Raw genomic sequence first — 12,151 nt, forward strand, 5'->3', positions numbered from 1 at the left:
TGAAGGCTCGCGAGCTGCGCCGCCCACTCGGAACCGGCCAATCAGCTTCGTCTTCACAGCGACGCTCTAAAGTCCTGTCCAATTAGAAGTCCCGTCTCAAGCGCACGCTGTTCTGGCAGCAGCTGGCCGCTCGTGCCTGAGAGTGTGAGTCCGCTGCGCCCCCTTCTGGTAGGACGCGCAATAGACTTTAAATCAGCTGTTTGTAAGGAGTTAAGAATGGCTTATGCGTGTGGATTTGTGTGGATAATTTATGCCTTCATATCCCAGAAATAGTAAAGATAACAAAAGAAATGCTTAGCGACTCGCGTTGTGCAGCTGCAACTGAATAGTTCATGATGGGGAGCAGTGGGAACAGGTTCAGCCTGGACTGTTACTCATTGGGTTTGTAATATAAAAAGCCTCTGAATCAATGCAAACAGCTAGACTAAAGAAGATAAATGCATTTATAATCTTACAATTTATTGGTATTGATTTTTGTATGCGTGCATTTGTGTATTTTAATTCTATTATCCTGTATAGTGATTTTTTGTTCTTTGTATGTAACTACGCACTGGTGGCTCTGCTGTCACCAGTTAACAGTTTAACACATATCTTGGCTCTTCTTGTCTATCTTTTACTGTACGACTCCGGGAAAACAGGACTTGGTGGGTGGAGATGGGTTTCCAGGTTGAAAGTACACCAGAGATAACAGAAATCGTTCACTTAATTTTTTTTTACTTTTTTTTTGCATGGACAGCTTTGTCATCAAGCAAAGTTCTTTGACTTTTATCACACAAAGACTTCTGTTGATAATTCAGGAAGGTAAAGCCAACTTTTTCTTGCTTAAATATTCAATGAGTTTTATTGAGCTTTATAATTTCCCAAACACAACAAAATGATGTAACCTCCACAGAGGCAGCTATCACAGGATGTATTCTACACACATCCACACACACACATGCTTGTTTACTCTATCTTTGTGAGAACATTTCTAAACGTAATACATTCCCTAGGCTCTAACCCTCACCCTAACCATCATAACTAACCCCCTAATCCTAACCTAACCCGGTGAACCTTAAAAGCAATCTTAAACTCTCAAACAGGCCTTTGAAAGTGTGAGAACCACCCAAAATGTCCTAATTTTCCTAGCTAGATGTGTCTTTTGCTCATTTTTATGTAACACGTACAAGAAGTTACACACATGCAGACACATCCTTCTAATTCTATCCTTGTGAGGACTTTCATAGACATAATGCATTCCCCAGCTCCTGACCCTATCCAGTATAATTAACCCAAACCAGTTCTAACCTCAACCTTAAAACCAAGTCCCAACCCTCTAACAGTCCTGCCCAAATGTCCTCACTTCCCCAAGAGGTCCTCACTTTGCTAGTAGAATGAGTATTTTGGTACTCAGTATGTAGCAAGTACAAGAATGCATGCAAACGCACACACAGACCGACACACGTGCTCGCTTCTAATGCAGCTTTTGGTTTAAGCTGTAAAAGTCCACTAAAGTGTCATATCTAATTTGGCATCGTTCCCCTGATCGGCACAAAAGTCTGTCTGAACGTTGATCCAGCCGCTCTGTGGCGTTGGCAGCGGCCGCCGTTCTTTTGGCCTGTGGTGATGCAACCAACACACGCACTGACTGACAAGAGGGACGTGCAGCCTGAGCAGCCCTCAGAGCCATTAAAGGAGACAGCACAGAGACAGGTCACATAGTATTGTCCACGGTTGACGTGGGGGGGGGGGGCAACGCAGGCTTGGAACACAACTTTCCCTGCTGTTTTCTACTTCCTCTGAAAGGAGACATCAGACAAACAGGCGTGAATGCAACGGGGCAAATAAGAATCAACAACATGCACAAATTAGCCTACTGGCGTGCACGTGGGTTTTGTTGGGGGGAGGGGGACGGTCTGGGCTCGCAAACACAAGTTCCTGGTTCGTGGATAGGTGTGACATCATTCAACGTGACATCACTTTCCTCTAAGGCAAGTCACTGCTGACTCGACTGGAGCGTGAACACATAGCTAGGCAGGAGTGTGTGTGTGTGTATGTGTGTGTGTGTGTGTGTGTGTGTGTGTGTGTGTGTGTGTGTGGGCATGACATCACAGCATCATCACTGCCCATTGCCATTGCCAAAGCAAAGCTGCGCCTCTTGGAGCGGCAGTTATGTCAGAATGTACCCAGAGCTGCTGCAGCCATTGTTGCTCCAGCAGCTTTGATTCCATTCCTTCATCCTCTTGGATCCATCTCTTGTGAGGAGAGGAGGAAGAACAGCGCCAGAAGGCTGACGGTTTAGGGAACAGCGGACGCTCCAGTGCCCGAGTATGAGGAGAGGCCAGAGGGTGAGCAGCTCCTCTGAGTCTGAAGAGAGTCAGCGGTCCAGCCACCGTCCCTCAGAGCGAGGATGCTCATCGGATGAAGGAGATTCGTCATCGGATTCAGATGTGGAGGTCAAACATAGAATGAAGAGGAGCCAGAGGTTCTGCAGCTCCTTCAGCTTTGGAGAAGATCAGAAAAGGAATGAGGATGGCGAGGAGCCGCCGCCAAAGGGCTCCAATGGAGTGTTCACCACGCAGGCGCTGGAGACAGAAGAGGCGGGAGAATCCACGCGGCGGGAGACGCAGGACGCTTTCCTTCAAGCGACCCGGCCTCAGAGATCGTGCTTGTTCAGGCCCCAGGAACTTTGGCTGGCGGTGACGAGATGTCTGACCCTCCGATGGCCGCCTTGCCTGACCATCAACAGGCAAAGTGGCGTCAAACCGGCCTGCCGTGTCGACGCAGACCAATCAGAGGACGCAGAGTCACCTGACAGCTCAACCAATGGGAGCTCTTCATGGACGTGTTCCTCAGATGATGCAGATGTGAAACAGGATGAAGAGGACGTCAAAATCAGAAGCCTTCCGGCCCGTGGGTGCGGCGTTTCCTGCACGACGTCCAGATTGCCGAGGGTTCGGCAAGCCCCGGACCCGATGCTGGCCTCAATGATCCTGGAGAAGGAAACTTTCCTGAGGATCGAGCTGGTGGATTCGGGAGAAGAGAGGGAAGAGGCGCGCTACTGGGCAGAGTGGAAACTGTCAGACAGAGCTCACGAGCTGGCCGAGGGAGTGTGGATGTCCAAAAGCCCAAAACTGACGGACTGACTGGTGGAGCCTGTGACGCGGGTCGTTGCCACCGCCCATAATCAGATCTTTCAACCACTGATAATAAAAAAGAGTCACTTCCTAATCTGCCTGACTGCTGATTAGATGCGGCCCAGATTTGCCTGATTAATGATGAGGACTGTTTGGCGTGATGGGCGTGAACTTGCTGCGTTCAGCTACAGAACGCACTGACTCGGTAATTAGAGGGGCTATTTTCAGAAACTCGGCGCTGTCAGAGTTAATGTTTGTTGTTCCGCCTCTGTGGGTCGCTCAGAGAACATTTCATACATGGCTGGATCCATGTGTGGGAGGCAACAAAGAGATAAGAGAATATGTCATCTATTTACGAACAATAAAAAAAAACTGCTTTGTGATGGTTTGGGGTTATTTCTTTGCAACAATAGGACACTCGAATGTCACCTGAATGCATCATTGTCACTGCTAAATATTTAGCAACACTGCCTGATTATAATGTGCATGACAATACGACAAAAAATGATCTGCATCGGGTCAAAAAAGGCAGTTTAAAGCTTAACGTTAGCAACGTTAGCAATTTTTACTCTCACCTATCCGACTGACCAATCAGTGTTTGGCTGCCAGTTATTAGATTCCACCCAACTGGTTAGAGAAATAAACACTTTGGGCTGCTTAGGTCAACACTGCAGCCCAGCACCAGAGGGCGACAGAGATACCGCATGACTTTATCCAGCTTTTACACTCTTTTTAATGGAAAATGTTGGGGGAAAAAACAGACAACTCAGGTTTTAAAAGAACGCCTTTAGCACCAAATATCAGCAATCGAGCACCTCAGGTGGTAATCAAGCATGTCGCTAATGAGTAATGGGCAGGGGGAGGGTACCAGTTTGAGGAGATGGTGAGGAAAATAGCATGTTCTCATCTTCATATGGAGCATTTAGCAGCCCGACTTCATCGTCAACAGTTAAAAAAAACCCGTGGGGTTACGTAAAAACGAAAGCCTCGGAGCTTTTCGCGCTGTGGTCTGAATGCAGCGTCTGATTGGCTCTCTAGTGTCAACATGAAGAGGATCTCCTGTCTGTATGGACTTTGGATCTACATTTCTATCACGCCACTGGAATCCACCCCCCAGGATCTCGATCAAACAGGAGCTTTAACCCTTCTGGGTTCGTCCTGACTTTGACGGACGCCATAATCAGCTCCCGTCTCTCTCCCCGACATGCATATATTCATGAAGCCTCAGAATATAGTAGCTCTCATCACTGCATTTAGTTAACAAATACCAGCTCAACACTCTCGCTTTAACCAGTTATTAGTAGTTGCTTTAAACGCTGAAAAATTGCATTAAATATGCAACATTTTCTTAATCACCATCTCAATCCGTGTTTTTTAAAATTTCAGTGCAGGATTCTAATATTTTAAAAGGCATCATTCCGTGTGTGCGGCATGCTGGGAAACTGTCAACCTGCAGACCGGGGTGGGGGGGCGCAGATGTTCGATCCCGTCCGTCAAGTGTGTTTGTAAACCGGCGCTGGGGGGTGACAACCCCAAAGACGGTTACATAATGGTGTGATGGGCTGCAAATGCTAGCAGAGGACACAGGAGGCAAAGGACACTGCTTGCTGCAAATGTTTCTCCTGTTCAGGAGATTCTCTTCAAATCGTAATAAAACCATATTTGTAAAGCCTAAAAATCAACATTTGCATTTATATTGTTATTCCTGAGGTCAAGCCCCGTCGCTATGGAAACCTGTCCGACAGGGCCCTTTCCCCCGCATCCGTTCCGGTGAAACCTGACCCTAGGAAAGCTCTCAGCAGCCAGGGACGACCTTCCACCTGCAGGAGAAGCTGTTGCTTCATAAGTGCATCTTTTGGCTCCTGACCTAAATCCCAGTTTTGCACACCTCACTCCTCCAGGCTGAGGTTAAAGGATCCTTTTTTCTCTTTTGGGGCCACACAATAAGTGAATCAGACAGTAAATTTTGCCTGAATGGAGGGAACATTTGTCCACAGGGGTGGAGCGTTTCCTGGCCCTGATTTGACTCAGTTAGCACCGTAGCCTCTTAGCAAGACGCTTCCAGCTCTGACCTTTCTATGCGCACATTCTCCAGGTACTCTGGCCTCCTCCTGCAGTCCAAAAACCTGCACATTAACGAGGCTAAAGCTATAAATTGCAACTGCTCGCGAGTTGGAGTCTTTTCCTTTGCCGTTCTCCTATACGTTCCTATACATTCTATAGGTTCTCGCACAGGCAGCATGGTGCTTTAGCTGGCTCACACATCTTCCCAGCTCTGTTAATTTCCATGCTTTAATGAACGCAGACGTCGGAGCGTGTTCCACAGAGAAACACCCCCCCCCCCCCCCCCCGGGTGAGTGAGATGTAACATGAAAGAGAAATCATTTCATTTAGTGTTAAAACGAGCTGTCTCCTCTTTTTCCCCACTTTCCAAAACCAAGTGTTTGTTCCTTCTGATTCCCAGGGATTCATCTTTAGAGTGAAAATGTTCCACACTTCTCCGAATGATGGTTTGGAAAAAGCTTTTTAATTGTTATGAATACCAAACTTGCATTTGGCCTTTGAAGGATTTGGCCAGAACAGCAGGTAAGAATGAACTCTGACTTCTAAAGATGCGAACGAGCGGGAAAAGTCAGGCCGGCTTCGCCTTTCCCCAGAACAAAGAAAGTAAAAGCTGCGTGAGACAGCTTCAGGAAGAGAAATCTCTTAGATAGCTGGGCGGTTTTATCGGAAAATGCAATAATGGTCCAGACCCAAAGGCTCTCAGGAAAATCACTGCAGTGTGGAGACGTTATCCGAAGTTTCCCTCCTCTCGCTCTGATGTGCTCTTCCTGTCTGCTCCTCTTACGTCAATCACGCTAATCACCCTCCTCGTTGATTACCTCTTTACCCCGCAGAGCCGTCACGTCTCAGACTGGGAGCCGAGCGGGGAGTTTGAATATCTGATCGCTTGCTTGCAGCATCTTGTTTTTATCTGGCAATGCCAATGTCATGATAAGGGAAATAAAACAGTGGTATTTCTGAATATTCATGAGCACCGGCGCTAAGAGTTGCTCTGGCTAACTGTGCTCACCTCACGTTCACAGATGTTTCGAGCCTTGGCGCACCGTGTTGGGGTAGTAAGATCAGATATCTAATCTGTTCCCTTATGCAAACTACAGAACATGCTCAGCCTCAACGACAACATCAGCGATTTGTGTAAGAAGATCTCATCTGCAGCCCGTAAAACACCGTAAATGTTCAAACTTGATAGTTACTCAAACTTCTAATCAACCCGACCCATGGAAGACCATCACAAAGGGCTCAGGCAGGGCTATATGTCATGTGACCTGGCCCCGTTATCTGCGCTGATGTCTGTTATCTGTCGTGTGACAGTCCACGTACATGATGACATCATTTGTGCTATCGCTTCGCCAGCGTGGCGGCGGCCACTGTGGCTTAAAAGCCTTTTCAACTGATGAGGTTTATTGGTGATCGAGTTGTAACAGCACATGAGCTAAAGCGGGTAGGACGGAACCCCAGGGTAGAACCGGTTCCAGCAACCGGTTTATACCCACCATCGTGCAGAGAAGCACACCGATTGGCCGTTTCCATCGCGTCAAATCAAGGTTGTCGGGGTCACGCACGAGGGTGCGAGGAGGTAACAGGTCACTGAAGGCATCGCAGCACATCCGTGGAGATGCTTCGGAGCAGAATCATCACGTTCTCCTCCGGCAGGCTCCCGCACTTCTCTGACACCAGAGAATCTTGATGCGCATTGATGCCCCGCGGCCTCAAAATGACACGCGTGTGATATCTCGCCCGCGTTATCTGTCAGACATCCTTTCGCGGGCCCCCGGGACAGAACTTCTCAAGTCTTCTGTCTGCTCCTGCTTTTTCTGTCTCCATCCTCCTTCGGGGACCAGCTGACTGAAGGCTCAGCACACTTGTTCAGCCCCGCGAAAGAAGCCAGAAAAGGCTGCACCTATTTGTTCAAATGGATAAATTAATTATATAGTCATGTTCCCTTGTGTGTAATTCTCATAACATTGTTGGTTAAACTGTGCTATATTTATATTTTATCCTTCGGTTTTATGGAATTTGGGGAGTTGATTCTAATAAACTGCTCCTGGGGTGCGAAGGTAAATTATTATTATTTATTTTTTTTAACGTCATCAGGATGTTGAAAACTGCAGCCACGTTCTCCTTGTGAATGAAGCGGCTTCTCCGGGCCTCGCGATGGGATTCCAGCTGTTTTTATGTGTGTGTGGGGGGAATTTCTTCCCGGAGCGTGACTGCAGCCGAGTGTACGAAGGTGCCCCACATTCCCCAGAATGAGCAAGTGGTTTCTGACAGAAACTAGTCGACTTCAGCTTAAATCCAGATCCAATGTAAAACCCTCCAGCCGTCCACATGGAAGTTTCATTTTCATCTGAGCTGTTGGCATAAACTTGCATCTGAACCATTCCTGATGGTTCGACTGAGTGATTCCAGCTAGAATGCCAGAGTAACAATGACATCATTTCAGGAAGATGATGGGAAGATAGTCAGGATTCAATCTTTAAACAGACAGATTGTACATGTATTTACCCCAGCAGCACATGCTGAACACACCCATGCATCACATATCTAAATAGAATGTGTGCTGCTGCTGCTACTACTGCTACTGCTGCTGCTACTACTGCTGCTACTAGTAGTAGCTACTACTACTGCTGCTGCTACTGCTGCTGCTACTACTGCTGCTGCTACTACTGCTGCTACTACTGCTGCTGCTGCGACTGCTGCTGCTGCTACTACTACTAGTAGCTACTAGCAGTAGCTACTACTACTACTGCTGCTGCTGCTGCTACTGCTGCTACTACTAGTAGCTACTAGTAGTAGCTACTACTACTGCTGCTGCTACTACTGCTGCTGCTACTTCTGCTGCTACTGCTGCTGCTGCTACTGCTGCTGCTACTGCTACTACTGCTGCTACTACTGCTGCTGCTACTACTGCTGCTGCTGCGACTGCTGCTGCTACTCCTACTGCTGCTGATTTCAGCCTACAGCCACAGGGTCTGTTCTTGGAGCAGCCTTGTCCTTGTTTTATATCTCATCTCTTATTTAGGCCAACATGTCAGCGATAAATGTTTAATTCTGCGGAAGAGGAATTCATGATGAGATCTATTTTAGGCAGAGATGTAACGCTTGAAGACAGTAAACAAGAGCGCTTCATGAGTTTGACCCCAGACATGGCCGAAGGAGGAAAAGTCACCTCCCCTATTATTAGAAGTACTCAGTGTTCTCTGTGTCTTTTCTGCCTATTTTTAACATTCTATTTAAAATATGTCCTCGTGTTGCATCCAGACGGAACTTTCACATGACTGGAAGAGGCTTCAGTAAAAATGTAAAACCCTCCAGCCGTCCACATGGAAGTTTCATTTTCATCTGAGCTGTTGGCATAAACTTGCATCTGAACCATTCCTGATGGTTCGACTGAGTGATTCCAGCCAGAATGCCAGAGTAACAATGACATCATTTCAGGAAGATGATGACAAGATAGTCAGGATTCAATCTTTAAACAGACAGATTGTACATGTATTTACCCCAGCAGCACATGCTGAACACACCCATGCATCACATATCTAAATAGAATGTGTGTGTGTGTGTGTGTGACAAAGAGAGAGAGAGAGAGAGAGAGAGAGAGAGAGAGAGAGAGAATTCCTTGAGCAACACTGCCACCATTTGGAATAAGAAAGAATAATCTGGATTTGAGGACTGAGAATAAGGCAGCTTTTCTTGTGACTTGGGTGATGGTAGAACACAAAAAAATTGGGAAATGATGAACAAACAAAGCAACATCCTGCAATCATGCTTCAGAACTTCATTCATTCACGGAATTGTGGATAATTAAGTTTTCGGCGGCCAAATGTCTGCAATTTCGGGTTTTACCTGCAGGTGGAGACATTTATTAATTGAAAGTGTTTACAGAAAATCAAACAACTAATTGGTGCATTCAAATTAATGGGACCTATTCCCTTGTTTTGTTGTGCCTGAGGAAAAGTTGACCGATTTTTACTTTGTCCCATTTACTCTGCCTATTGTTGCACACAAACCTGGAGTAACAATATTTAATATGTTTTTTCAAATATTTTATTCTTAGAAGATAAAAACATTGCAAAACTAACATAATTTAAGAGGCAAAAAATGTTTTAGCCCAACTTTCTGGGCAATAGTGATATAGTTGATGTATAAGTAGTTTGTATACAGTTGCTAAAACAGACAGGAAACAGCTAATAACTGCTAAAGATATGTTTGATAAAGATATACAGGATCTCCACAAACTACCTGTAAACACCTATTTTTAATTAATCCTGCACAATCATCAACACAATCATCCTTAGCAGATGTTTGTGTTGCTCACACCAGTGTTTTCAGTGTAAATCACCACAGTAATGATAGAGAAAATAATCATGTACCACCACCTTCTCTCAGTGTTTCTTTTTTCATCTGCTACTGTAAACTAAAATCTGTACATTTTCCATCCCTGTGAGACAAGTCCCTATCACAATTAACGTCACCCTCACATGGACACGGAAGAAATTTGCCATCAAACAATCTTTATTTATATAGCGTCTGTGACAGACAAAATTGTTTCTAGGCACTTTACAGAATCCCAGGGCCTGGCAACTAATTAGCAGCAGTAGTAGTAGAGTCCTGTATTTGTTTAATATTTCTCCTTGTTGTTATCGAGTAACTACAATTTCCCCAGTATTCAATTTTAAATAAAGTGATTCCAACACACACCATGCACAGTGCACCAACAAACTCTATTGAGAAGACAGGAAGTGATGCAATACGTTACCCAACGGATACAGTCCAATCATCAAGTTGCACCAGTTTTGACCATTCTGTTAGTGTGTGTGTGTGTGTGTGACAAAGAGAGAGAGAGAGAGAGAATTCCTTGAGCAACACTGCCACCATTTGGAATAAGAAAGAATAATCTGGATTTGAGGACTGAGAATAAGGCAGCTTTTCTTGTGACTTGGGTGATGGTAGAACACAAAAAAATTGGGAAATGATGAACAAACAAAGCAACATCCTGCAATCATGCTTCAGAACTTCATTCATTCACGGAATTGTGGATAATTAAGTTTTCGGCGGCCAACTGTCTGCAGTTTCGGGTTTTACCTGCAGGTGGAGACATTTATTAATACTGCAGGTGGAGACATTTATTAATATTTAGTGATCAACTCAGTGAAACGTTTTAGTTCTGCTTTAAAATGTCATTCATTTAGTCAAAGATGTAAAACTCTGACTATGTCTTTTTGTATTTCTTTATTAAGCTTTCATGTAAACTGTTGATCTTAGAGCCTCCGAAATCTCCATTTGTTTTTTTGTTTTTTCTTCTCTTAGATTTTTTTGCCAAGATTTTAACTTCTCTATTGATGTTCATGCATTTGTCTTTGTAAATGCCAGAATCTTCCCACGCAGCATCTCTCAGCACTTCAGCCATTCATGAACCAATGCATTCAAACCTTCCCACCAAAGGCTTCTTAACGGTGAAATAATCCAAGTTAATTGTGCAATAGAAACAACCCGTAGGTGTGACGACTGCATTACAAATGCAACGTTCACATTTGTAGATCCAGGATAAGAAATGGAGTGTAGAGGAGCTCATGCACGCCGCTGAGCACCAGCACCGGCAGCCTGCAGCTGATATACAAGACACTGCAAACTCAATTATTATCAGAACAGGCTGCATGAAGAACAATATAAAGCTCTTCTCAATAGAAGTCTCATCTTGTTCTGACAGCTGATGTTCATCACACGCTCATGTCACTTAGAATCTATTAAAGGTTTATTTCTGTTTGGCTTAGATTTTCAAGTTTGTTAGTGGCTAAAATAAGAAACCCACTTTTTATTGTGTTTAAACATTCCAAAGCTGATATTGAAGGGCCATATCATGGGACGGTTGCCATCACTGTGGCTGTCAGGAAAAAACAGGCCTCAGGAGGTGAGAATGGGAGAGAACATGTCCTCCACATGTTCCTATGCATAGGTAGACCTGCTACAGTAAGACTGTGTTCTGAGGATAGAAGAATCCTTTATCTTAAATGTAAAAGTGATCAAAGAATGATCAGACAGGAGTGGGTTCTGAGGGAACACTGACACATGTTCTACCTCAACACCATAAGTCAGAACTAGATCTAGGGTGTGGTTGAAGTTATGAGTTGGTTAATTTATCTGCTGGAGGAAACCAACTGACTCAAGTAATGAAATGAAACCATTTCTAAAGCTGTCATTTACAACATCTACATGGATGTTAAAGTCTCCAATGATAATGACTTTATCTGTTCTGAGGACCAAGTCAGATAAGATGTCAGAAAACTCAGACAGGAACTCTGAATGTGGCCCAGCAAGGGGGCGATATACAACTACAAACAGAAGTGGCTTTTCTGTCCTCCGGTTCAGATGGGTGATGCCAAGAGTCAGGCTTTCAAATGAACTGGAGCTGTGTTTGGGTCTTGGATTAAGTAATAAGTTGGAGTGATAGATTGCTGCCACTCCTTGACCAATACCACCAGGAATATGATAATTAAGATGGGTAGGAGGAGTAGATTCATTGAAGCTAACATACTCCTCCTCCCGGGTGGGATGGACACGTTTCTCCTAATCAGACCAGGTTTTCCCCAAAAACTGTTCCAATTGTCTACAAAGGACACCTGGTTTTCGGGGCACCACGATGACAACGAGCGAAAAAGCCAGTACTTTATAAAATGACAAAGGGTGACAGAGGGGTTGTGGGTAAAGGGATATCATGTCTTTGATCTTTGAACATGTCTGATATTTGAGACAAACATATATTAATAAAAGCCCACTTTATAGACTTTGAGCTTTGGTATGAAAGGACAGAGTTTAACATTGGTAATTTTTATGCAGTATTTGTAAGGATTGGGGTAATACAGAAACTGGTCGACAATTTGAATTACATGTTTGCCAGAAGGTTTTAAGATAGGAATAACTTTGGCTGTTTCATTCTGCTTAGAAATATTCTGGTTTGTAAAGTCATAACA

The sequence above is a fragment of the Takifugu rubripes genome, chromosome 12 (genome assembly GCF_901000725.2).
Source record: "Takifugu rubripes chromosome 12, fTakRub1.2, whole genome shotgun sequence".
Lineage (NCBI taxonomy): Eukaryota > Metazoa > Chordata > Actinopteri > Tetraodontiformes > Tetraodontidae > Takifugu > Takifugu rubripes.